The sequence below is a fragment of the Dermacentor andersoni genome, chromosome 3 (genome assembly GCF_023375885.2).
Source record: "Dermacentor andersoni chromosome 3, qqDerAnde1_hic_scaffold, whole genome shotgun sequence".
In the NCBI taxonomy this organism is placed as follows: domain Eukaryota; kingdom Metazoa; phylum Arthropoda; class Arachnida; order Ixodida; family Ixodidae; genus Dermacentor; species Dermacentor andersoni.
In genome coordinates, this window is record NC_092816.1 from 25,563,938 (window position 1) to 25,591,817 (window position 27,880).

Below are 27,880 nucleotides of genomic sequence, written 5' to 3' on the forward strand. Positions count from 1 at the left end.
TTGATTCGTGGAGCAGACAAAAATGTTTAATGAAGCGTAGATATATAAGAACTAAAACAAAATAAAACAAATTATTTGTCTGGGCCAAGTATACTTTCGAAAGCCGAGGGTGCTTTTGCGTTTCTTGCGGACGTTTTATCAATAAAAAAAAGAAAGAAATTACCGCCAGGGCCCGGATAACGCTTCTTGCAGTCATCACGTAAGGGCGCGGGAACACGCCCTTTACTCAGCGGGCGCAGCCTTGATGGTGGTCTTGCACGAAAAGGGTTAAAGCATAGCCTTTTCCATCGTGGTACTCAGTATCTGGAACTGCAGCTTGCATGTGTGTTAGGAATGCTGCAGTCAACGGCGCACAAGGGTGGATGAAAGTCTCCAGCTAAGGGCAACATCTATAGCGCGCTGTGGTTATAACGGCACATTGGCGGATTAGACGGCAGAGAACTAGGAGATGAGTGGACAGGTAGGCCACGCTCCAAGCTGCTCCAAGTGTAATCTGTGATGAAGGCTAAAAGGGATATAAATAAACGCAAGCGGGCACAGAGACATATATATATATATATATATATATATATATATATATATATATATATATATATATATATATATATATATATATATATATATATATATATATATATATATATATATATATATATATATATATACCCACACGCACGCACACGCACGTGGAAAATCATCGCAGCCGCAGCCCGCTTCTCCCCCCTCCCCCCCCCCCCCCACCACAAAAAAATATACAAGTTGAAATCGTTGCGCACTACTGCGCGATCCTACATGGTACTCCTACGCCTTCTTTCTCTTCAATCCTTTTCCGCACATGTCTTTCTCGCGAACATGAAATAAACAATAATTCATTCCGCCAAAGGCGCTGTTCGGCTTCCTGCCAGCACACCGGATTTCTTTCCCCCTTTTCCGCCTCTTCTGAAGTGCTGTCAGTACGTGGACATGGCGCCGATGGATCGATGATCAGAAAAAATGACCGGCTGCCAAAAAAGAAATGAATTAAAGAAATGTTTGCCACTAGTAACAAGCAAGGCGCTACTCACCACACTACAGCCAATCTGAAAGAAGCGACTATTTTATTGCTTTTAGCCCGCGTATTGTCCTTGTCTGTGTTCGCTCACTTACCCTCACCCTATTATGTGTCTGTCGTCTGTGCCTAAGCTTTCTTTCGTGTTCGACACGTGTAGACTTGCTTCTTAGCCAATTCGTTTTACGCCTCTATCGACTCTCAATAGAAAAGTTGTAGGTGCTTTCTTTGTGTTCGGAGAATCGAATTTTCTTAAAGATCGAGACGATGGCAGGAAAAGGAACACGGAAAATCGTAGACTTGTTTTGCGTTTGGTTGTGGAAAAGTTTTAAACCAACAGGTTTTAAAACTAGCCACCATTAACTTGTTAATGTTATATTCATTTCAATAAACTCGTTACCGCTGGCTTTCAGAACTGTTCCTCATTTATCCACGATTTGTCATCGGTACGTTCTACGAAGCACACTCCGCGGTTAATAATCAAAATATTAAAACCGGCAGTATATTACACATAACCTTGGAAGGTCAAGTAGAGGCGTTATGCCTTGGAGGTACTGCTGATATAAATGGCTGAGACTAACTTTTACTTTCCCATATGCTGGAGAAGTAGTTCATGACAGAAAACAAGAATTTTAACATTAGGCAATTTCATTTTTTCTAACGTCTCAAGGGAGTTAGTGACCATAAACAAGTTTCTAACAAAGTAAAGTTATTTCATCTCCGCATAAATCATTTCGTGGAGCAAACACGTCCAGCTGTACTAGAATTTTTTTTTCCGGATGTCGGCAGGTTTTATGACAGTAAGCAGCGCTTGCTTTAACGAACGGGCTCTTGTGTAATTTCTTAGGATCAAAATTACCTAGGCGCAGCAGAGGACTTCGCGAGGTGATGCTAATACCCACCCTTGGCACTGCACTTTAGCGTGCTGGCTTCTAGAGATGGATTTGCACTTTAGAAAAAGGACGAGGAGGCTCATACTTTTCGTGTCGACCAACTGGTCGGTCATTATTATACTTATCCGGAGGGTGAGTGTCTTGCTGGAAATGTGTTTTTAGTGTCTCTGCAACGCTCTGCAGTCGAACAATACTCTAAGGAGAATAATAACTATTTCCCACAATTTCACTTGTTCTAGCTCATTCTATAGTATACTCCTTAATCAAAAATAGATGTCCAAAGTTGCATGCTTTCCGCTTTTGCGCAGTAAAGTTTCGGCGCTATGTGTAAGTGGGAACTATGTGGTGCAGAAATTAATTTTTAGTTCTCAGAAATCTTTTACCCGTTGTAGAAGCTAGTCCAGTGTAAAAAAAAACATGCGTAGATTTGTGTCGCCTTTAGCGATGAATATTATCCCCCTGATCCTTTGCACCATGCAGAATAGCCAACAGGAACTGTACCTCTCGTTAACCTGCCGGCCTTTCTGTGCACCGTATCTTTCTTTTTCTGAAATGGGGTAAACTGTGCCCCAACACGCAAGTGCAAGGACACAACGTTGGACAATCTATAAACCCGGCTTGCTTTGAAAGTGCTTCTGTTGAAGGTAAGCGCTGCGTCTTTCCTTGTTAATTGTGTACATGAATCTGAGAGCGGCGCACCGCCCAGCGTTTCTAGAGCATCGCATTCATTATACGGCGGTAATGCGCTAGTAAGCTGAATCGCGTTAGTGGACCAGGGGAAGGTAGGCCGAGACGGGTAAGTCGACTCACGCGGGGCATGTAAAGTCTATCGCGTCGCATCGAGGGAGAGAAGAAAAGTGGCATGGCTGCTTCCGTGTCCCGTGTTTCACTCGCCGGCCGGACGCCCTCACCGGAACCAGGCCCCGGTTTGTTTCGGATGGAGGGGGATGCGCCACACGTGAACGCTGTCGCATGGTATCACCACGGTGGGCTAATAAATGAAGATACGCTATACTGTCACATTCATGTACAGGCAACTACAGATGACAGAGAAGCCAGCACTGACAGCGCAGTGCTTCTCTCTGTCGTCTGTGTCTTTCCTTGCGCTGATAAATTATTTGAAGAAGAATCCCGGCTAATTAGCTCGACTCTCAGTTCTTCGTGTTTGCTGTTTGTTTCACTCAGACAATCGTACGCACCAATGGCGTGGTATACACGCAGCTGTGGCGCAAAAAAAAAAATTGAAATAGAAAACACTAATGTATGTGCGCGCAACGCTCATGTCATATATCAGCGGAAGCCAGAACGCTGCCCTGGCTCCTGCTGTGCAGATTGAGACGAGCGTGACGATACATCAATTTGGCTTCGTCATTTTGGAGCGAATCGCAGTGCGCGTCTTAGAGGCCTTCGAGTACCCCACGCGCGGGCCGCGCATGCGCTGTCGATGGTAGGACAACACGATAATCCCTATGGGATTGCGACGGCGCAATTTCGTCTCGAAGGTGGTTTCGTGTAATGGTACTAAGCTGGTGTAGTTGGTTTGCGTTCCACGTGGCCAAATAGTGCAGACGGTGGTACGAGCGATGCAAACAAGACAATGCGCCTAGCACAAAGCAGAAGGCAATGCCCTGACAGGACAATGCGCTTCTGTTTCGCTCGTCCTGTCGTTTGCTATCTTTCGCTTAAACTTAAAGCAACTTAAACCGTCTGGCCCAGCTCAGAGTACTTGCGCATTTATTCTACACCGAGTCATTTTTCACCTTTCGTCTCTCCGCTCTAAACAAAAACAGCTCATTACCTTCTCGGTTTCAACCGTAAACGGTAGTCCGCGCTGTTTCACCATGATAGTAGTCCGTATCATTTCTATCCGAATAAAAAAGAGGCTTGATGCGGTGCTCATGCAGACCACTAATATTAAATATTAATGCTGACGCTCTCCTGAGAAAACCCTAAGGCCTATATGGTGTATACTCCAGTCCCGAAGTACTTATTTTGCTTTACGTATAACAGTGCACGGCACTGCAGAGTCCATTTCCGCGAGATATGCTGTACTATGCACAGATATGCATAATGGAGAGCTATGCTGCCCAGTATGCACAAAAGTAGCAGTAATACGCTATATTGGATTGGATTGGATTGGAGGCAACTTTATTTATGCCTGCAGTTGGGCGCTCGCGCGCCCCGACGAGGGCCTACGTCATCCTCGAAGTCGCCGTTACTCGGCGCGGGTCTCCGCTCGCCGTTGCCGGCTCGCTGGGTCCGTGCCTTTCGAGCGCCTCGAGGACCTGCTGGACGGCCCAGAGCTGATCGTCTCGGTCGTAGCTCTTCGCGGCTGCCGCGAGCCGCGGTGGGAGCATTCTTGATTTTGCTTCCTCTGGACATTTAATACGCTGGATGGATATAATGGATATAGTAATACGCTATAGAAAAATGTGGGAAAGCAATCGACGATGATTGTCAGTGAAAGCGAATAGCCGAACGCCTCTAGAAAGTTATTCTCCTCATTATAGAAATGGTGCCCTTGAAGGTGTGTAGTTCTCGCACTGAGGATATTCAGGCTGCGTTTTTTTGTTTCACTGCGTAATTCCGCAGTGAACAGAGCCGTCAATCAGCCCATTTGCAGCAGCGCTATAGCTGTCTCTGCATGTAAGCCTATTCGTAATTCGTGCGCTGTCTCCAGTGGCGCGAGCGCCTGGAGTGGAGGGCGACTGCCGTCCTTTTCTCCCGTCCCCATATTCCCCTATGGAGGCTCCAGAAGAGGGCTATCCTTCCCTACCATCCACGCTGCAGAATGTAAATATTCAGACGCCATAAAGCTCTCATGTGATAGCACGCGCACACCACAACTGAGTGATTATGATGATGGCGATATTTATTGTCATCCACTTTAAAACAGGGTGTGGACAAATAGTCACGCAGCCTGCTTGTGTTAACTGGGTTTTCGTTCATCTGTCGCTTTCTAGCCCTTTGACTATCTGATCTCGATCTTTCGCTTTTGAAACCTCTATCGCCACAATATGCCGATTCCTACACTTGCTCTGTCTCGATTCTGTTAGTCTGTTTTCATTTATTTATTTACGAAGTTCACACATTGTCATAAACGCATTACGACGGGGGAACAGAACACAACCTCTAAAAACAAAAAAGAGCTTCTTGCACAAATATACTTAAAAACAAATCATTACAATGGCATTTAGAGAAAGACATACAAGTAAGGTGAAAGCAAACAGTTTTTCTGGAAATAGAGCACCTACAATTGTTTTACAGGAGTGATGCCACAGCAGAGAATAAAAGAGTTCGTTATCTCGCACATTCACGATATCGTTTGATAAGCTGTTCCATTGGCATATTGGTTTGGGGAAAGAACAGTAGTAAAAAGTATTTGTTCTGTAGTTATAGGCTGACATTTTTTTCTTTTTGTTATCACAGCGACTGGATATGTAATCTGGTTCCAGAATATAGTTGTAGCAATTGATACCTGCCTGGTGTATATTCGGTGCAATTGTTTGAGTCTTAGCATCTGCCTACGCACATGTAGCAGATCTCATCAAAAAGTGGCCTTCATGTCTGAAACGCTAGAGCACGGACTATAATTAACGGTAACAAACCTTAATGCCAGGTTGTGTAGTTTTTTCAGTCTATTAGTGAGGTAATATTGATAGGCATCCCATATTATACAGGCAATTATTGTCCTGACATGTGAGAAGTAAACAGCTTCCTTTACTTCGCGCGCTGCCTGTTAGAAATTTCTGCGAATAAAATGTGGCATCCTACTAGCTATAGCTATGAGAGTGTCAATCTGCTTATGCCAAGCGAATAATTCAGTGAAATAGACTCCTAGGTACTTGTATTCCAACTTTATGTCGATAAGCTTGCCATTGATGTTATATCGGTGCTGTAATTTGGATAATATTGTGGATAAACGTATGCTAGTGTACTTTTAATATTTAACTTCATGTTCCATTGTTTACACCAGCTCGTTAACACATCTAAATGCATTTGCAAAGTATCCATTTCATTTTCAGTAGTAATTTCTCTGTATATCACACAGTCGTCGGCAAATGGTTTTATGTTTGATGTGATATTTTGACAAGGTCATTTATGTAGATTAAAAATAACAAGGGACCCAGTACGCTTCCCTGAGGAACGCCCGAAGACAAAGTTATTGCTGGAGATTTGGCGTTGTTTAGGACAACAGAGTGGGTTCTTCTATTTAGGTAGTTTCGTATCCAATTTTCAACGTTTGGGTTTACGTTAACGCAACAAGATTTATATCTAATAGCTTATGGGACACAGAGTCGAAAGCTCGTTGACAATCAATAAAAAACCGCGTCTACCTGACTATACTGTTAGTTGTGTTGCAGGAATAACATTTTCGGTATCCGTTTTGCGAAGGCGTAAGGAAAGCGTTTGAATAAGGGAATGCAAATATGTTACTATATAAAATGTGTTAGAATATTTTGGAACATTTCGATTTTAGTGAAATCGGTCTATAGCTTTCTCTGAGTTTTCTATCGCCCGAATTTAAAACGGTGTCACTCTTGCCGTTTTCCAATCTTGGGGGATGAAGCCTGTTTCACGGGAGAGCTTATAGATTATCGTTAAGTACGGAGGAATGATGCTAGGACACCCTTTAAGGATCACTGCAGATATTCCATCAGGTCCAATTGCTCTCTTTTTTTTTGCATCTAAATGGCGTAATAAAGAATCCCTGATTGGCATTATCTGATTGGTGTTATTCGAAAGCGAAGTCTCCTCAGCATATCCTTGCGAAAACAGCGATTGGAAACACTGGTTAAGGCATTTCGCCTTGAGCTAGTCTGACGTGATGGGCTTGCTCTCAATAGTTAAGGAAGGTATAGATGTCTTCTTTTCCATTCTGGTTCGCATATTTCCAAAATCATTTTGAGTTTTCTCTTGTCTTTGTCTAATTTGACAAAGAATGCATCTTTTGCAGATTTAATTGTTGCTTCCAATGGATTATTTATCCCTTGTAAACTTTCCTGATTTGCCAGACTGGTGTTGGCAGAAAAATATTTATACGCTCGTCTCACTTTCCTTAGAAGGTTGCGTATCAAGGTTTCCGTGTGTTTTTTTTTCTTTTTTTGCTGCAGGTACCTACATGGAACATAAGTTTTCACTATGTGAAGTATTTGCATTTCTTGCACCAATACTCTAAACGCGTCTTGCTTATCTCGACTACTAAGCTGTTCACGATTCAGTCCACTTAATATCGAAGCGTTTCTGGAAGGTGTACATTACCTGCGGGTCTGACTGGGTGAATCCATTCGCATTACATTAGGATGCGCTGAGCCGTCTCGGGATTTTCGCTGCAGCATACACATGCCAACCAGGCGCATTTCTTGTTATCATCCCTGCCTTCTCTCTTTATTTCCGCCTCGTCGCCATCCTCCTTACCCAGTATGTTCTCGTCCTTAGGCAACCAGCGCGAGCCTCAAAGAGCAAGGCACTTCCATTCGTGTTATCATACAGACTTTCCCTTCTAATTTCTTTCCTCTCATTCTTGTAGATCCCCATTGTCTTTTGTGTTTCCATTCATCCCATACAATTCACTGTCTCTGTTTCTCTGAATTTCTTTCTGATGACTCCTGGCTGTTTACTTATACTTTCAGTTACCCTGTACTTGGTTGCCATCTTTCTAGACCTCTTCCTCTATTCTGTGTCCAGACTTTTCAGGTATAGAGATACTTGCGCACTTTAGCCACCTATTTATTTTCATCTGCGTTCCTGAGTGTTTCTTCAAAAATAATTTTGCTCTGTGCTTGTTTGACTTCGAAAGAGGCCCATTAACTCATGTTACTCTGCACTGCCTCATTTGTAGTTTTACAGTGTGCTTCCAAACCAACCGACCTACCCACCTTTGATTAACTTGCAACCCCGGCATGAAATTCGATTTCAAGCACAGAATGGCATTTGCGAATTTTAGCACTGGCACAATTACTCTTTTCCAGATTCCACGCACCACCTCATAATTATTGTGGCCCCGAATTGTTCTATGTTTCATTATTGATGCATTCCGCTTCCTCTTTATTTTCAGATTACTTTCGTGAGCGCTTGAGTAAGTCTTTCGTTTGTTTAAGTATACACCCAGGTATTTATATTGCTTGACAATGGGCATGGCTTCCTGTTGAATAGATACCACGTCATTCTTGTCTCCTCATTAAAGACCATAATTTCAAATTCCTCTACGCTAAACTTAGGGCCTCGACTAGTCGCTGCACTACCACTTACATTCGCAAGTGTCTGAAAAATCTCTTGCATTGTCCGCTAGAAGCATTATATCGTCCGCATGCAGGTACCTTCTGAAGCACCTTTTGCCCATGACGGGTGTAAAATATATCTAAACCAAATTTACTGGTTTCTGGTTGTCTTTCTATGCCTTTAGCATAAAACGTGAACGACAATGGAAGCAAAGGACACTCCTGTTTCAGTTCTCGGTGAATTTCGACAACTAAATTGTATTTGCGGTCTTACCATGCAATTTATTTATTTACTTATTTATTTATTTATGTATTTATTTGTTTACATATGCTATTGTCCTTTAAGCCGTTACAGGTTGGATGAAATGCAGCACGTACAATAACAGTTGTGCGATTCCTAAGTAATAGAATCAAACTAATACAAACAAATAAATGCACGTACACACGAATAAATCCAACCGGAAGAAAAAGGTGTCTAGCTTGGTTGTCGCTACACATACCTCCCTGAACAGCTCCACGAAATCCACCTCCACTCGGGAAGGCGAGAGCAATGCCGCCTACAGAGGAGTTTGGCGAGAGCGAGTGGACCTTTTACGTCGGCGGCTTTGTATCAGCAGTATAATTCCCAACCACTAACCACGAAAATGGACGAAGCTATGTTCAAAGGTATTTTCCTAAGGAAGTACATTCACTGCAGAATCAAAAGTAGGGAAACGTTATATAGAAGTGGCGGATGATAAGTAGAGCGGTCCTGTGTGGAGCGTGAGGAACATACTTGAGCACAGCCGTCAAACGCGCCGTCCGGTGTCTTCGTACCCGCGTCATCGTGAGACAGCGTATCCTCGCCGGTCTCTCCTCAATATGGGGCGCCGGCGACGATAAGAGCATCGGCCAACTTAAAGGAGAAACCTGCAAGGAAACGCTGTCCGAGGACGGATGCCAAGGTAGGGCGGGTGACCACGCGAGGGAGTGTTGAAGGCTATGTCAGGCCTAAAAAAATGGCTTTCTTCTTTTTTTTTATAGCTCGCAGCGTTCGCCACTTTCTTCGCTTACTAAATTCCGTAATGCAGATTCGGGCGCCTGCTGAAGTCCCGGTTCTTAATACTTCAAAGCAGTGTGTGTATCCACAAAGACAGTATTAAGCACGAAATGATCTCAGCTCATGTTGTCGGTGACCTTAAAATGACCTTGAGCCAATGACCTTGAGCCAAAAGCCGGAGTCGTTATACGGGCACTCAGACGAGAACATCCGCACACCTTTGCCACAACAAAACGAGATCAACCGGGCAACCAGTGAAACCTTAAGAAAAGGCGGTGTTTGGCATCCGACCCTTCGTACAGGACCGCAATACATACGCTAGTCACTGCCAAAACAAGTTACAAAATATTGCTTCCGAGTTCTTCCTAATGTTTGTTCACAGTATCACTCAAAGTGTAACTTGTAGTACGTTGAATTTTTATTTGTCATTCCTATAGGAGGGGGGGGGGGGGGGGGGGGGGGCAACGCTCAAACGGCAGATGAAGTAATACTCTTGATTGTCATCTTTTGGCGCTGAGACAGGGTTGGTTGTGCTCTTTGCAACGCCAACGGTCCGCGAATTCCACGGCGCGGGTTTCGTACCCTCTCCTTCGAGAGATGGCGCCACGCTGCGTGACCAGGCTGGCAGCGTTTGGCGAACCGCGGATGGTTGTGAGTAATCATCGTAATTACTCCAACCAATATAGTTTGCCGGCAGCCATTTCATGCTTACTTCTACTCTCGATTACGGGAGAACCAGCATTTTTTCTTTACTCTATTATCATGCTGTCACCAACTGATACTCTGTGGTCATCATTCATTGTCATATTCATAGAGCCGCTTGGATACAGGAGCTGTTAACATACGCCACATTGAAAAGCCTGCATGCTTGCTCTAGTTAGTATGCAAGTTTTGTCCGCATATTTTGTTAGCAAATACGAGTAATGATATTATAAACATCAACTGAGAAATAACTTTAAGCTTCCCTCAGGCCCTTTAAAGTAACATAAAGAGAATATGCTTAATCTTGGGATGTAGAAATGTTTGCTGCTAATGGATACCGAAAGGAGGTAGTTTGGTGCCAGGGATGGCACTTTTTCTTTAGCAGAAAGCAGATGGTTTACCTCGAAAATGTGAGTAGCACTACCTATTTAATGCACGCTCAGAATAACGGAATAAATAAATGAAAATTAACACACACGTCCACATAGTGCGCCAACTACCGAGTTTCTTACACTTCAATTCAAGCTGCCAAATTGTATTCTTTTGTCGTAGTTCTCTAACTGTTACCATGTGATTCATATTACCCATATTATCATCAATCCTAGGTTTGTTATGGAAATTCATTTCTATAATCACTTTGTTTAGTCCCCCATATTGAGTCTGAGTCATAACAAAGTCCTTTTCTGCAAAAGAAATGCAATAAGCAACTGTGATCTTACCCTACAAAGATAACAAACAAAAAAAACCTTTCACGTGCAGTCGTAGGACATCCAAGTGCTGCAAACTGTTTCGGTAGCCTTGTTCGGATAAAGCTTTCGCCCGTTTCTTCAAGGCATTGTGACCCTTTCCTTGTTCTTCTTCTTTTTTGTGTGCATGATCTCTTACGTGTATGTTTACTTGCGTACAAGTAAGCTCTACCTCCCCAATACCAAAAGACATGAGAAAGGTACAAAAAATTACGTTGTTTACTGTCTCAAAAGCGAGAAGTACAGCCTGCAGTTGCTGCGACACGATAAGGAGTGTGCAAGAAAAATAGACTCGCCACCCGTTCTATGTGACATAATTGATGATAATAGTTGCACAAAGATGACAGGCGAGTAACTTTAGGATCACCTAGTTGCTCGCAAGACAGCGAGGGCACACTATATCGAAGTGTCACAACTTGTTTTCTATCTTGTTTTATTTATCCGTTTATATTTATTTAAAACTTTGCTCGTGTTGAGTTTGTGCCTTCTCGGTGTTTCATTTCCTTCTTTTTTTTTTTTTTTGCGAGTGCAGGTGATATTAGTGGTACGCCGTTCTGAGCGGAGGTAGTTTGTCATCGAGTGTTTCTGTTTAAACTTTTCCTGCCGGTCGCGTCGGCAATTCACTGAACATCTATTTGCCATAGCCGTGGGGCATTGTCTATTGTGATGTCATCATCCGGACGCTATAGGACATTTCTTTAGACTTCGAAATGCTTCTCTCTCCTTTGTTTTGCTTTCCGCTAAGCGGGCCAACGTTCTGAAATACTTTACAGTCGCTTCTCTTTTTCCTGTATGCTCTTGATGTTTTGAAGTAAAGACGCAGTTCAGCGATGAACTTTGACAACTCCGCTTAGTGCAACTTAAGGTCGAGGACATGCACGCTTGCGAGCGAGCGCTCGCTTCTGGCCGTTCCTGGTTAGCTGTCTTGGCAGACTTGTCTTCGTAATGAGCCATTGGTAGCGGTTCAAAATTCGCGAATTGGTTGTGGCTACTATCCATCGGTCAAGCCGGGGCAAGACCAAGCCGGTCCGCACCACGTAGCACAGCCAGACGGGAGCATATACAGCTCGAGCGCGCACTGTAGCCCTGTCGTGCACGAAGCAAACGCTGCCGTTGCATTCAGCTGCAGCTACGTGACAACACCGCGGCCGCCGCGGGGTGTCGCAGCGAGTCCACTGGCTGAGCGCACTACGGCTCACTGAAGACAACCGCGGTTGGCGCATCTTACATTCTTAGAAAAATGTACACCCTTGGGGTGTATATTTGCCACACGACAATAACCGTCATATGCTTCGCTTGCCTTTCACATCTTGAAAACGCTGCGCTCACTATTTTCTTGTCGAGAATCCTTTGTCATGCTGATAACGCGTATGTCGTTTGTGACTAGTAAGTACCGAGCTCGACGCGTTAAGGAAAGGAAATGCAGACAAGAAAGATGACGATTATCGCTGTATGGCAAGATAAGACCCAAAGAATGTAATTTTGTTTAAGAGTGTAAGCGCCGAATTCGGCAATAGTGGCGTCTACGTGAACATCCAAAATGAAATTTTAACTGTGCCTCATGGCAACACGCCGCTCCGCCGTAGCCTTCACAGTGCAAATCACTGAAGAAGGAGCAGAAGCACCGTGAACAGTATGTTTGATTGCCAATACCTCTCCTTCTTCTGAACTCATTGAAGAACTTTTTGCGACAAAGTATTTCTGAAATAGTCTAATTTAACTTCAAATGCATTCCTCGAATTCTATAAAAAGTGGTTCAGGGCCCCCTCTAATGGAAATCCTGGGAGAGAGAGAGAGACAGAGGAGAGCAACATCCTGGAGTTTGATTTCTCGATCTGATTGCTTTTCATACACATGGAGGGCCAAAGAATGAAACGTTAAGGGATGTATGTTTTCGTCTGTAATAGTTTCTGGGATTATAATTGCTAATAACAATATGATTTTCTTTTGTCTGTGAGAGAATTATGCGCCCAGCTATGTATGCGTATTCCGATACATTCCGATTATCGTTTTTAATCTTACGTCTGCGCTTGCGAGGAAGCCTGTATTTTATAAAGCAACTGTAGTGCGGAAGATTATCATCACCGATGAAGTAAACAATTTGTTCACATTTCGGAGATTTCGGTCTACAAAACGGAGGAGCAAAGAGATAAGGAAGTAAAAATCGTGAGCTATTCCACTCTGTGAAGGTCGTTGACTAACGAATTAGCACACGACACGGAGGTGACACATAATTTTGAACAAAAGTACGAACTCATTTATTTTCTTGATGGGTGGTCATCGTGACGAAAGGTACGCACACTCATTTATTGTCTTGATCTGTGGTCATTATTTCATTCGCAACTGCAATCACATTCTGTGATAATGTCGAATCGATGCACGTATGCCACCGGGTGGTTGGTTGGGCCGGATCGGTGTGGCATCGCAAGGGATATGTCTGCAACACGGAACTCGTAAACTGCTCCCTTTTCAGTACCGATACATCCGCATTGAAATCACCGACAACGAGAACAGGGGTAGTGTCATCGCAGCTAATTCACGCAAAGTGAGTAGCCATGAACCTTACGGGACTAAGTCATTGCATTTTTTTGCTTGCTTACGGGGGTATAAGTCATTGATGATGATAGTTTACGACATGCTGTTCTGTATGTTGTATGCTTAATTAGAAAAAATTTAAGCACGGCTCGCTAGACTTTGCTGAGTACTTATAGCCTTTGCCTTACGGGACTATGAGCGATTAGATTTTTTGCTTGCTTACGGGAGTATGAATGCTTATTGGGGTACGAGTCATTGATGATGATAGTTTTTGTTCACGGAGAACAAAAATGCATGGAACCTTAGCCATATACAGCTTCGCTGTAAAAGAGAAAGACAGAGAGAAAGAAAGAAAGAGGCAGGAGTAAATGCTTGGGAAACTCATCTCATGCGCCGCGTGAATATTCATTTAACGGCGCAGCAACAACCACTTACCCATTGCATGATAGCAGCGAGTAAACCGAAAGATTGACTAACTATACGTGTTCAATTTAGTCTTACATTGCTTTGTGATTACAATAAAGAAGAATGTGAGCAAAGCTGGAAATCATCACCCTTCCACATCCTAGTGAAAACCTACACTACACATTAATAAACTATGCACCAACTACAAGTTTCACTCCCGTTGCTAGACATTCCAAAAGTAATGCCATAGAGCAGTGTCTTCTCGTGTTATGCAACGAGAACGTCAGAGAAAGCGCTCAAACACGATGCATTAGAGCGTCTCGTTGATCTGCAGCGTTTGCTATTGCATATCCACCAGGAGCTGTCGGACATGTCTGGACCTACTCTGTTCGTCGATTAATCGTTCTGTCTGGCCGGTCGAAGCGAGATTACTTTTGCCGCCGCCAACATTGATGCCTATATGACCGCTTCGTGACAGTGAGAGCAGACTTCTGGCTTGCATCATGCAAGAGCAGCTGTTGCTGTTAAGTCACTGTTTTTTTCACGAGACTACTGTATTTACAACAGCTATGTTTGTGCGACCACTCTTGTGTTGAAATTCAGCGCGCGCATCTGATAATAGGAAAAAGTGGTTAATGCAAAGCGTCTCATGCGAGCAAAGTTGTGGTTAGAGATATGAAATCGTATTCACGCGGTGCAGAATCATAACAAAAATCACTTGATTGAATAACCTTTAAGAATTTGTTGGAAGCCGGATTTATGAACTACTTCAAGTCAAAATTACATTACATGTTTCTTACAACATTACATTACATCATTCCGTTTTAGGTAAACAATTACAATACTCTGGTTTCAGCAAGAGCGAGGCGCTGGGGTCGCCAGTACTGTCCAGCACATGGCGATAGTTCTGGCACGTCTAATGCATGTTTAACCAGTACTGATGTATTTCTAAATATCATGTGATTGAGTGCATCGTAACACTATGCACCACATGAAGCGTGACTCATAATATACCTCCAGTCAAAATTCAATGGGCGAACAATTAGGCATTCTCATGTGACAGCGGTGAGTCGTCGTGCCACCGATAATTAAACCTCGTAAAACCAGGTCACAAAAATAAAAACAACATGAATCCAGGCCAAGAACATATAGAAAAATATGTTCTTTTTATTGAAATGAAAATAAAAGAAAAAGACGTAGTCACCTTATAATGGTGACGACTACTGCTTTTCTCGTAGCGGAAACAACAATATAAAAAAATATCTAGGAAAAGCCTGCATCGTACGTACTATTCTTACTAAGCAAAATACGTTAGTTTCCTTGAAATATAACGCTATGTGATGTTCTTGAGCGCGGCCGCCTGAAGGGCTGAAATATTTTTCGATAACTTCAAGCATGCCTACTCGTTGGGCCACGTACATTTAGCATGACGTCTCTTTTAATGAGCCTCTTTGAGCGTAGATGGTTCCCTAGAATCTCTTGTGATTGCAGATACCTCGTGCAACGTTTTCTGAAGTTATCATCACTCATACAGATTGTCTTCCATTAGAATACATACCAGCAGCAAGGCCTTCATTGCCCTTGTGGTGTTTCCAACAGCCTCGGGTGTGCGTAAATACTCCGGGTGTAAAGAAGAAGGCCAGTCACCCAAAATAGCTCTGAGACAGATAACGCTGCTGTTAATCAATGAGACATAAGGGGACCGAATACCCATCTATACCTGTGGTTCGGTCTCATCAACAAGCTCGTCAGGTTCTGTTGTCATTATGACTGCGATAACCACAGTGAAATTCAAACTGTTACACATGACAACATTAACGGCGGCAGAGCTTGCTGCCTTGCGTGCTGCTGTCAAATACCTCCTGCAAGAGACACCTCAGAAATGAGTCATATTTTGCGACTCTAAGGCATCACTTCAGAGTCTGCATTTTGTCCTAAATCATAGGACTCATGAGCAGCTGACATATGAAATAAAAGAAGATCGTCATCAAGCTATCGCTAAAGGGCTTGAAATTATATTCCAGTAGCTACCTGAACAAACCACCATTGCTGGTGATGACTTCGCCGACGAAGCCGCCCGGTCTGCCCATCTGGGAGCCCGAGCAGTTCCAGCTCCTTATCTAGAACCGCGACGCTGCAAGAAAGCTTCATATCGTGGCTAAAGCTATGGCACACAAATACCGGTCTTCTCCCAACCTCCCGGAGTGTCATCTTCGTAGGCTTGATCCATCCTTAAAGCTACAAAAGTTTCCCGTTCTTAGGCGAGGGTATTGTGCCACCTTTGTCAAGGGGTTGCATTTACAAAGGCCCACTCGTTCCGCATTGGAATGGGGGATACGCCCATGTGCTACTCATGTGAAACTATAGAAACTATTGAGCACGTGCTATGCCTCTGCCCCAGTACAACGTCAAGGGTGCCTATGAAGCTCTCCGAACAGCATAGAACCAGCTGGACTCAACACCATTTTCGGAAATGAAGATCCTTGGACCATGGCTGTACGCGTCGATGACACAGGAAGCCGTGAAAGCGTTGTTGAAATACCTCAAGTCGACATGTCGTGGCAACCGCGTGTAGACTCGGTGCGAACCTTCGAATGTGCATGAAACTGTGCTCTCTCTCTCCTCTCTCTCTCTCTGTTTCCGTCCCCATACCCCTTCCCCCAGTGCAGGGTAGCAAACCGGATGTGCGTCTAGTTAACCTCCGTGCTTCTGCTCTCTTCTATTTCTCTCTCTTTCTCTCTCTGACAGAGAACGCTACCACTTGGTCTAAGAGTTGTGCTCCGCCGTAATATTTCCTCTTTCAGCTCTCAGTGCCGACTAGTAAATGTGCTGAACTCCCACAATCATTAAATTGGCATCTTTGGAGCGCATAAATGCATTAAAATAATTTGACAGGCAACGTTCCCCTTCAGCCAGGTTCATTTTTCACGTGGGCTAAAGCGCATACATCACTATTGTTTAGAAAGATATTTGGTGGTATTTCTGCATATCTCATAGATGAAGGTTGGTGAACTCATTGTAAGTTAAACAGTTTTTCCTGTGCTCCACAAAGCTCGGTTTCATGATTAGAGACCGGTCTTAACGAAAGTGTGACTTTTGAAGTAAATTATAGAACGCTAGCAAACAAAGAAGAAACTAAATGAAGACGCCACCTGTTTGCTGTTCCGCAACCGTGTTTTGTGCGACTTTGCTTTGACGGTTCTGCGCTGAACTTTTTCGCTTTATTGAAACTGGATTATTCATACCTACCAGTTCTACCGATTTTTTTCGAACGAGTCGTGAACTACAACCAATGCACCAGATTGCATGGACGCAGCCATTACTCTCCCGAGAACTGCCCCAACCCCAGTGAAAAAAAAGACCGACAGGTTCAAACGTGTCTAAAAATAAAATTTTCCTAAAAGTATGTGGAAAAACGAACGTGAGGAGCAGGCATGAAGCTGAAACTGTACGCTTTTTTTTGTTCTTGAACATTTGTGCATTGGTTATTCGGTAGTTTAGGGCTTTTCTAGCGCGATCGTACGTTTTTCACGGCTGCTTCTTGGCTACGCGCTGACTGAACCAAGAAAATGAGTGTTTTTGAAGTCACTGCTTCGGTTCCGTAGCCGATGTAGTTAACGATGAAGTCAACGATGAGCTGATAACTTCCGCGGTCTTAGCTGGTTTCATAGGCCACTGACAGATTTAAAGAGTCAACAAATACTACAACATTTGTTAAGTGAGTGTGACACTCGAATCGGTTTCACTTACGTGGTGTTTATATTTTCGCATATCACGAATATCTCATGCAGTCAGTATTAAGAAAGAAAGCGCAATAAGTGTTTCCAGAAATATAGTTAAAGGCTACTGGGGCCAATAGAAATGGGGTGCAAGATAGGTTGCGTATAGTAGGAACCGAGACAGAAGAAGGAAAAATTCATTCAACGAATTAATAGAGAAACTCTAAATCAACACGAGCTGTTATAAACAAGAGCTGTTATAAAAATGGCAAAGATAAATATTACCTGGTTACAACGCACATGTGTATATTTCACAAGGTATTAGGAAACCTGATTTTACTACGCAAGCTGCAGGTTTGTTGGATTGCTTAGCAGCTACAGAAATGATTGTGAATGAAGAGGCAGCCGTCGCCTAACGCTTGCAAAACTACTCGGCGCGGAAGGACTTTCCTCAGTGAGACTAAAAAAATAATTGTTCATAAAGTCGCAAGCATTGTTATCCATCGTGATATCGCGCACAGAGCTGCATAAATGACGCAGAAAGACAGATTGTCTGCCTTTTGATAAAGTGCTTGTCATTGTGTCTGCCTTTTCACATATTTAGTTTAACTTCTTGAGCAATATCACGATAATAAAGGGAAAGTGAGAAGCTGTCTTTAATGAAGCTGAATGTGTTAGCCTTGCTAAGGGGTTGACAGTCTTTTCAAGGTGTTCGATGAGAAATATAATATGCAAGTGATCACAGAAACACGTAAATGGCACATACACTGACGGACAAAGCCACAACGCAGGCCGATCACCTAAACATTTACGTTACTCGCAACCGCATCTAAAACAGCATCCTCACACGCTCGTACCGACCTCTGCCAACTATAAGAATTGTAAGTGCTGGACTTCTTTACCTACCACGCCGACGGCATCACATCCGAGGGCATCTCGTCTAAACAAATTCTGAGTCTCCAAATTGGCATCGTTGTTGTTGCAAGGCATGCCTCTGTCACAACCGCAGAAGTACCAGAACAGGCATCCTGCAATGCAGTATTCCAGGAAAGGGTGCGCAGAAGCTGACAAAAAAAGGTCACTGCCAGAAGTTCTCCACGAGAAAAAACTGTGGAAAGATACAAAAAACGTAATAAAGAACGTGTCCTCGCTATAGCGCACCGCTCGTGTCTGTTTTCGCATGTTTTTTTTTCTTTTTTTAGGATCGCTCATTTTTACTTTTCTCGAGCTTATCTACGACCCTGCTTCCTGACTCGACGAGGTCGTTTCCTCGGTGCATTCGACTGAGCGGCCACTGCGTGGTCTATTCGGCACAGCAGATTCGGAAAGCGGATCGTGGGTGAAGAGGTCGCCTAGTGGGCTCTTCGTCGTTGGCTGGAACTGACCGAGGTCTTCGCCTGCGATGCTCCTCCCGGCCAGTGACCACTTAGGAAAGTGCAGTCAAGCGGAAGTAAAAAAAAAGTGTGTGGAGAAACTTCTTCGAATGAGGTTACCCGCCGGTATCGGGAAAATATGCAGTAGGGAAGGTGGGTAGGGAAAAGGAAAACATTCGTACATTTCGTCTCCTCGTCTAACAGGAATGAATGGAAGAACAACGCTGTGGGTTTATTTCGACACGGGATGCCACATGGAGTTGCCGTGAAATGTTTACCGAGCCTGAGATCTCAGACATAAGGTTTTGGAGCTATGGTTCAGTCATTATTTTGTTTCGTTTTTTTTTCTTTTCTCTTGCTAAGGATGTCCTGCCAGATTCTCCGGATCCCGGATTTTCTACACGATCTTGCCGGAGTACTCAATGTAATTTCTCTGAAAGCAAGAAAGTTGTGCAGGTTGGTGACATCAATATTAATTTATTGGACACATATCACAACAACGCAATAGCATATAGTTATTGATTTGTTGGTATCGGGCTTGAGTCCTTAATTTCATCCACTACGCGGCATTAAACTAGTGGAACTGGTACTCTTCTTGACCACGCTTTAAGCAATATCACACCATTTCCACACAAGAGTCATTGATGTGTTTATCACTTATTTATTTATTTATTTATTTATTTATTTATTTATTTATTTATTTATTTATTTATTTATTTATTGCAAACCTAGTTAAATGAAGTGGAAACCAACAACCACCATAACACAATCGGCCACTGACCATGTGGATACAGGCCGCATATTCAACATATTTACCGACCAATAGTCACAACTGTACGATGGGTTTCAGACCAGGGAAAATCTAAAATTCTGCGAAAGACATGACAAGATGGACCAGCGAATCACAATAATCCTAATTCGGATAATTAACGGGACGAACAATGTTCGAAATGGAACAGCTTATGTGCTTGCAAGAGGTCCTGGGGCAGGACATTCTTTGCAGCTATAGTTTTTGGAAAGAAAGAGTACTTAAAAGAGTTAATTCGGGCCGTCATAGGTGTAATCTGATCTTTGTGACAAGTTCGCACAGCTCGTAAGGAACGCTGCTTCAAGTAGGGGCTTGTGTTTAGGTTGAAGTGATTATTGCGCAACCGATAAAGCAATTTTAGCCTGTACCTTTCTTCGGTTTGAAAGGGTAGGTAAGTTTAGCCCACAGAGCATGCCAGTAACTGAATCTGTAAATTTATATCTAGATAAAATGAACCTAGCCGCCCTTCTCTGAACGTTTTCAATCTTACCAACTTGGTTTTTATGATGCGGGTTCCATACGACGCTCGAATATTCCAGTGTTGGACGTACCAATGCGAGATAGGCAGTTAGTTTTGCTTTTCTGGAAACAAGGTTAAATTTTCTTCTGATGATTCAGAACTTAGTTTCGGCTTTAGGGGATATGTTATCTATATGTGTATGCCAGTTTAAATTTGATGATATAGTGGCGCCTGAATATTTGAAATAGTTGACTACTGTTAAAAACTGCCCGTTCATTCAATCAAAACAAAATACGTCTTTGGTTTTGTTTGTAATTGTAATACATAATGTTCTTGCGTAATTGGCTTCCATTTTGCTTGCTGCACATCATTGAATAACAGTGTTCAATGCAGAATTTAGTGTGAACTGGTCTTCTCGTTTTGAGTTAAATGACTAAATTAAACAATCATCCACGAATAGGCGTACTGTAACATGTAGCGGGATGGAAACTTCAATGCCATTGATGTAGCATAAAAATAATGTGGGACCTAGCACAGACCCTTGTGGGGACACCAGAGTGTACCCCTAAGACGTGAGATTTTGAGTCATTTACGTCCACGAACACAGTTCCGTTGGGGAGGTATGCTTTTATCCACAACACAGTATTTCTCTTTACACCAAGGTCAAACAGCTTATTAACAAGCTCTTCATGTGGAACGCGGTCAAATGTTCGGACATGTCCAAGCAAATTACATCCACTTGATCTTTGTCATTCATTGCTTTAGCAAAATTGTGCAGTGTTTCTAAAAGTTGGGTAAAAGTAGATAACTTCCGTCTGAAATCACGTTGATTGGGAATTAGCTTCTTGGTGTCCTCAAGGTATTCGGATAAGCACTTTGCCAAGACATGCTCAAGTATTTTGGAACAAGTGCAAGTGATAGAAATAGGTCTGTGGTTATTGGGAACGTGCTTGCTTCCAGATTTGTGTATTGGTACTATTCTAGCCTGTAACCAATCAATTGGTAAGCAATATTGTGCTAAAGAAGCCTTGAATATGACAAGTAAATATTTAAAGATCTATTCTGCGTATCGCGTCAGAAACTCATTAGGAATAGAATCAGGCCCAGGCGACTGTTTTGTGCCTAAATTAAGTAGGAGGGTAAATATACATTGTTCAGGCAAAACAACATCCGGCATGTCAGATGGCAGTGCGCACCTTCCTGTACTAAAATTTGTAGGCGAAGTAGGAAGACTGAACAAAGAATGAAAAGCATTGCATCTGTTGGAGATTTCTGATTGGCCAGTAATGAAACAACTAACTGTTTCAATGAACTTCATTTTTTCATACGAGGGTGAAAGGTGATGCCAAAAGCGATGTGGGGAAGCTTTCATAAATTGTGTGAGCTTTTCTGAAAAGTATTATTCTTTCGCTGCCACCAGCTTCAGTTTAAGCATCAAAGAAAGGCGCAAGATTTCATTTGTATCTATACTTTCTCGCTTGCGTTATCTGCGTTTTATCTTACGTTTAATTTGGATAATCTCACGATTTGTCCATGGATTATGCTTTCTGACTATTTTATTTCTTAGAGGAACAAATTTTTGTAGGCAATAGTTTAAAATGTGGTTAAACATAGTCCACAATGTGTTGACGTCATCCTCCACATCAGAAGAGTCTAAGGACCTTCCCAAATAGTCTAAGATGCTTACATCATTAGCTTTTGAAATATCTCTAACACAAATAGTTCTCCTTTTTTCATGTTTTGGTGGTCTGCGCTGCTTTAAAGAAACTAAGGCAAGCTTGTGATCGAGAGCCCTTCATTCGTCATATTCAGTTATCTTACTGATTACAAAAACCAAGTACAATATTGATTCCGTAGTTATTCCTATCCTTGTTGCATGTTTAACGATTTGTGTAAGACCATTAATAAAGTAATGTCCAGCATTGCCTCACTGTGTTTAGCATCAATTGTGCCTAACACAAGGGACTCCCAAACCAATTGAAATCGTCTGCAATGATTACTCTTGCGTTGGCAGATGCGAAATTACAGATATAGTCTTGAAGTCACTCAAGAAATATGGGCGGGGCGTTGGGAGGCCTATCAACCGCTGCAATGACACACAAAAAAAAGGCAAAGGTTTACCTTGCGCCATATGCTTTTTGTGTTAGGAAATTCTTTTATCCTAACAAATTAAGTGCGACACCACCACTACGTGAATCACGACCCTTTCGAATCATACTTACGTAAGTAGTATTCTCTCACTGTCAGCAATTTCAGGACGCAACCATGTTTCTGTAACTGCGAGGACATATGACTCATAAAGCATAATGATGTGCTCAAGTTCAGCAGTTTTATTCAGGAGGCTACGTGCATTGACGTTTATCCATCTATCAACGTAATATTCCGCTCTTCCATTCTACGCTGTCACGTTGTTTTACTATCAGTTGCGAGCGCCCGCTCTACTTTGGCGCGGCAGTAATTTTCTTCATCCCAGACGAAGGCCTCTTTATCAAAGAAAATACCAACATGTTCCTGCACTTGTAACTTTCACCGCAAAACTATCTCCCTATAACACGTGCCGTTTTTCTTCCAGCTTAAATCAGGCTAACTTTATCTCTACAATTCCTGGCACTTACTGGACTTCCATTGGCAACTTATGTGACCCTGATATATATAGCACTAGAGAATTTCTGCTCCTTGTTTCTTAAGGCAGTGTATGCAAATGCTAAAACTGTCAAATGCAAGAAAATACTTAAATTTCCTCTTAATCCCTGGTTAACAAAAGGTTTGTTAACTAGCGTGCGCAAGCAAGATAAACTATATAGTAAAACTAGAAAACGTCGATTCAATGCGAGTCTAAAGCTTAGGTATAAGAGATATAGTAATTTGTTGATTAACCTTCTAAAGATATCAAAACGAATTTATTATGGGAAAAGGATTTTGCAAGACATAAATAACCCCAAGAAATAATGGAAACATTTCAATTACCTTTTAAATAGACCACAGGTTAGTAGAATAATTGATAGAATGAATTGTAAACAACAAATCTACACCTAGGCATCCGGCATTGCTAAACCATTTAGTGATTTCTATAGATATACAATAATAGGCCCGCAGCTTCATCGTATCCTCTCACACGTTGTAACCATTCATTTTTGCTCTTTCCTGTCACCCCTGGTGAAGTGTGTCCTAAGTCTAAAAAACTCTAGCGTCGGGCTGGATAATGTTTCTGCTTATAAATTAGACCTCGCTGCTTCATATATTGTGTAAATATTAAGCAATATAATTAGTTACATTTTTAAATGTGGTATCTTTCCCAGCTAACTTAGGAAGGCAAAGCTAATCCCTGTGCATAAAAAACACGATATTACAGAGGTCCTAAACTATCGCCCTATCTCTGTTCTGGCTTCAATTATCAAAATTATGAAAAATTATTTCTGAAACGTATTGACGAGTACCTTGACAAATTTAGGTTGCTAAAGCCTTGTCAATTCGGTTTCCGTGCAGCTGGTTCAACCAATTTAGCTTTACTATCATTAACTGATTTCTTAAAGTGTTCCATCGACAACTGTGATTTCATCCGTTCTGCAATTCTTAATTTTACTGAGGCATTTGAAACCGTTAATCATAGTATTTTATATACTAAACTAGAATCATTGGGTATAACTGGTCCAATTTTAACCTTTTTAATATATTACTTGAAAGCGAACAATGAGTCTGTATAGGTGGTGTTTATTGAGACTTTAAGATCATTAATCAAGGGTTACCACAGGGCTCAATACTTGGACCTTTATTGTTTTGTATCTACCTTAATGATTGCATTAATCTACTGCTGATTGCATTAACCTTCCTAAATTTGTCCTTTACGATGATGATACCACCATTTCCATGTCACGTAAATCGTTAACAACGTTAATCACTAAGCTGAACAGCTAATTGGCCAAGTTATTCAATGGTGTTGTTTAAGGAACTTAATTTTGAACCCACTTAAGACTCTGTTCATTATTTTTCAAACTTCTGAAAAAGTTCTCTTTTATCTACTGCAAGTATCCATAAATCATCATTGAATCCCAGCGGTCGATTGTATAAGTTTTCTTGGCATAAAATTAAGACACTAACCTGAAGTTTAATAATCCATTGCTTATGTTAAACAAAAACTGCTTTTGGTAAAAGAGTTCACATTAAATCTCGTCCATTTTGTTTCTGTTCACGCCTTATTGTCTTTCTCAGTGGCTATGGTGTTTGGCTGCTGAGTACGAGGTCGCAGGATCGAATCCCGGCAACGGCGGCCGCATTTCGATGGGAGCGAAATGCGAAAACACCCGTGTACTTAGATTTAGGCGCACGTTAACATGCGACATTTTTATTTTACATGTAGGACTCCTTGTATAAGAACCGAATGTATTCCTTTCCACTGCTTCGTTCACTTTTGATTTACTTGTACAATGCATAATTTTACATTGCTTTATCAATTAATCACTTTGTACCAATCTTCTGGTTAACCGAGGGTCCCGCTGCTGTCGTCTAACTTTGGGACCCTCGCCTGCATACTGCTAACAACCGACTATATATCTTCAGTGAACGATAAACCGAAAGTGAAACTGAAAAGTGAAACTGAAAGCTGTGATCACTGGTAGAAAAACCATAAGACAATGTCAAATTCACGTATTATAGTGTCTACTGGAGCGCAGGGTGATGGAGATTCAGGCAGGCTGACAGATACAATCGCCGTTAAAGCTTTACGGCGTCTCAGATCTAAAAAGCAAGTGTTCGGCGCTAGTTCAGTCGTTTTCGTTCTTTACCGTTTCCTGCTGGCGCTTTTAGCCTGTTGAATAACCTCAGGAAACGTTGGATCTCGGAACACTTGTGAGCTTAGCAAGGAAAATTGTACAGCGCCAGGTGTTTCGCATATACTAGCGAAGGCCTGGAATCCGCATATCAAGCAGACCATACTCACGCTGCAGAAATATAAAGTTTTTACACACAACCCACGGTCTCTGAACTTGGAACGCTGACCGTACGTATGTGCGAAATCTGCCCGAGTTCGTAGCGTCCGCCAGTTCTCTTTCAACAGATAGCGTGGGAGTGGGAATAAAAAAGCGTGACAGTGAGCGGTCAAACGAAAACACACACACACACAAAACATACTACTCGATTGCTTTATTTATTGGCCGTCGTTTACGCATCTACCGCTGTTCATAGCAATTCGCTCACAATAGCGAGGCAATATCAAAAGCAATGGTGAACGACAGACGGTCCGCTGTATCTTGTTCTGCGACACGTATGTACATTTCTGCTGTCAACTTTACACATCATAGCCCGGTGTTACATTCGTTCTAGGAAAGCTGACCACGTTGTATACTCAGCTCTCTCTTTCTGGCAACCTGTTCAAGGCAGTTTTCTCTCTTTCCTGACGACACAAAGACAGAAAGAAATCCGTAGCAATTTAGTTGTAAATGCAATAGAAATGCGTTCGCATTACGTCGCACTTTTTGAGGTCCCAGATACATGACGTAAGAGAAAGCTATATATATATATATATATATATATATATATATATATATATATATATATATATATATATATATATATATATATATATATATATATATATATGTCATTCTGAGCGTTCCTATTACCTCTCTACGTCTACCACGTGGCCTGGTTCCCACACTTCACGCACACACATTTTCCCACTTGGACGCTCATAATACTAACGCATTTGAAAACTGGTTTAACGACACAAACACGTAACAAAAGATGAAAGAAACAATTGCGAGTAATGATGTTAGCAAACTTACCCAAAGCATACGCGATATGCGATGAATCGTCCCTTGAGTGTTCAAGCCGCCTCTTCATCCATCCTTCAATTTACAGGAAACGCCAGCTTGATTTCGGTGTATAGAAGGTTATGCGCTTACACGAAACGCTTTCAAGGTGCCAAGAAACTGCACTCTATTTCCGCGCGCATGCGTACTCAAAGATATCTTGAAACGTTGAGCTGAAAGGCATTGAGAACCTTCTCACCGTGTTTATTACAGGGATTTTCCATTTGCAACGCCAGTGAAAAAGAACGCTTTCCGTTGCAAATGAAGACGAAGTACTCCCAGGAACCCAGATGGGTTCAATATGACAGACTCTTGCAGTATACGCTCAGAATAGCCAAGGGCCCGAGCTTTCAATGGCACAGTGATGCGTACAGAGAAGAAAGCGGAAGAACTTCCGGAGATCGAAAACTTGGTGGAGGCTATTTTGTTCCGTGGTGATCTCAGCGTGAGCAGAAATGCTCTAAGGGTATCGAAAGCGGGTACGAAGGGCACTTTCAATACATTTAGTATTTTCATCATATATAAACGCAACTCAACAGTTCCCGGTTTGGAAGCCACCGGGAAAGGCGGGTCATCTTACAATATCTAGTGTCTTAAGTTTCGCTGCCAGAGTAACTTGCACAATATTCTACAATAGGTAGTAAAATCACGTTTTGTTATTTATCTCATGATCGGTGCATGGACCATCGTCTCAGTTCCAAATATATATCTGCCTGCGTATGCCAGTCAAATGTTAACAGTCTGAGGCAACTTAGCTCTGTTTATAACCTTTACACCACAATGTGCTACTCCATATGTCAGTCAGCCCCGTTCTTAATTTTGAAGCACTTTGAGGGGATCTGAAAAGTGGATACACACTAACTATATATATATATATATATATATATATATATATATATGTAATTTTCAACACCAGTAGATAAGCTGCCGCAACGTGTATTGTTATGGAAGCTTTATTCCCACCTGCATGTTTTTTAAATTTTGCGTGATAGCTTGACAGCTTCTGCTGATGGTAAATTTACTTTTTTTTTATAGACAAACGTAGTTGCTTTGTTTGCTTATTCATCTAGAGCTTGCTTCAATGTACTCATGTCGTGCACGGAATCCATTGGAATGCATGCTGGGATACGTCCGTGTTAAATTGGACACACACCATCCACGCACCGTATGTGCCAACTGCACCCTTTAATGACAGCGAAATGAAATCAAGGAAAGCAAACCTCATTGCCTAGGCCATTTTTAGGCTTCCAGGGCAGGCAAAAACTATTCTTTCAAGATAAATATGACACAGGGAAGCGAAACGAACATTGCTGCGATGATGAAACTTGCCTCACTAAACCTTGAAGATTGAGAGGGATGACAACATACCTGAAGTTCTGAAAGTGAAGCTGTCTTTGCCTCTTCTCCCGACTTCTCGGGCGCTGCTGCTGCTGTTGTGGTCTTGCTTTCTTGCAACACCAGACGGCGGTCGCCTCCACGCATCCCGGCCTGCGCCGCTACGGCAGCGTTTCACAGTTTGTGTGTATGGTACTTGCTATGCTTGCTTGCCTATGCGACAAAAATGCAAGTGTTGGGCTGTCATAGTGTAAACATTACAATCGTTGATAGCCTATAGAGAGCGCTTGAAGCTGGCGTCCCTACCAGTGGCCGTGGTGGTGAAGCACGCTGCGCTGCCGCGTTCGTATGGCACACGTACGAACGCGCCATTCCGGCAGACGATCGCGCAAGAGCAGTCCCCTTGCTGACTAGCCGTCGTTGAGGAACTGTTGTTCTGTACACTTCAGACACGATGCGATGTGCCTTGTGAGTCAAGACAATGCTCAACCCTCTCAGAGATTATTAACGATGACGCACAACAACGCCACAAATAAACACGTCTCCCTGTCTGTTCTGGGGACTACGCGGACAAACAGCAGTGGAGAACGCAATGTAAAGTTTAACATCAACTCACCACTCTCGTATGGACCTAAACGCTAAAGAAATTACACATTCGCCACCAATATCACTGCTAATTATCGTCAATCAAAGCAATCAACACACAAAGCTTCACTTACATCGATTCACACACTGCGTAGGAACCGCATACTTTTTTTTTGTTTGCAGCGTCGCATCCTTATATTGCGA

At 42.5% G+C, this 27,880-nt stretch overlaps 1 long non-coding RNA gene across 1 annotated transcript in view; it reads left to right on the forward strand.

The window, feature by feature from the left end:
• The first annotated feature begins 2,080 nt into the window (after positions 1–2,080).
• Positions 2,081–27,880, forward strand: part of LOC140216332 (uncharacterized) — a 181,626-nt gene continuing 155,826 nt past the window's right edge. Inside the window, exon 1 of the long non-coding RNA XR_011892978.1 lies at positions 2,081–2,585. This is a non-coding gene — a long non-coding RNA (uncharacterized lncRNA). The remainder of the gene's footprint in view (positions 2,586–27,880) is intronic.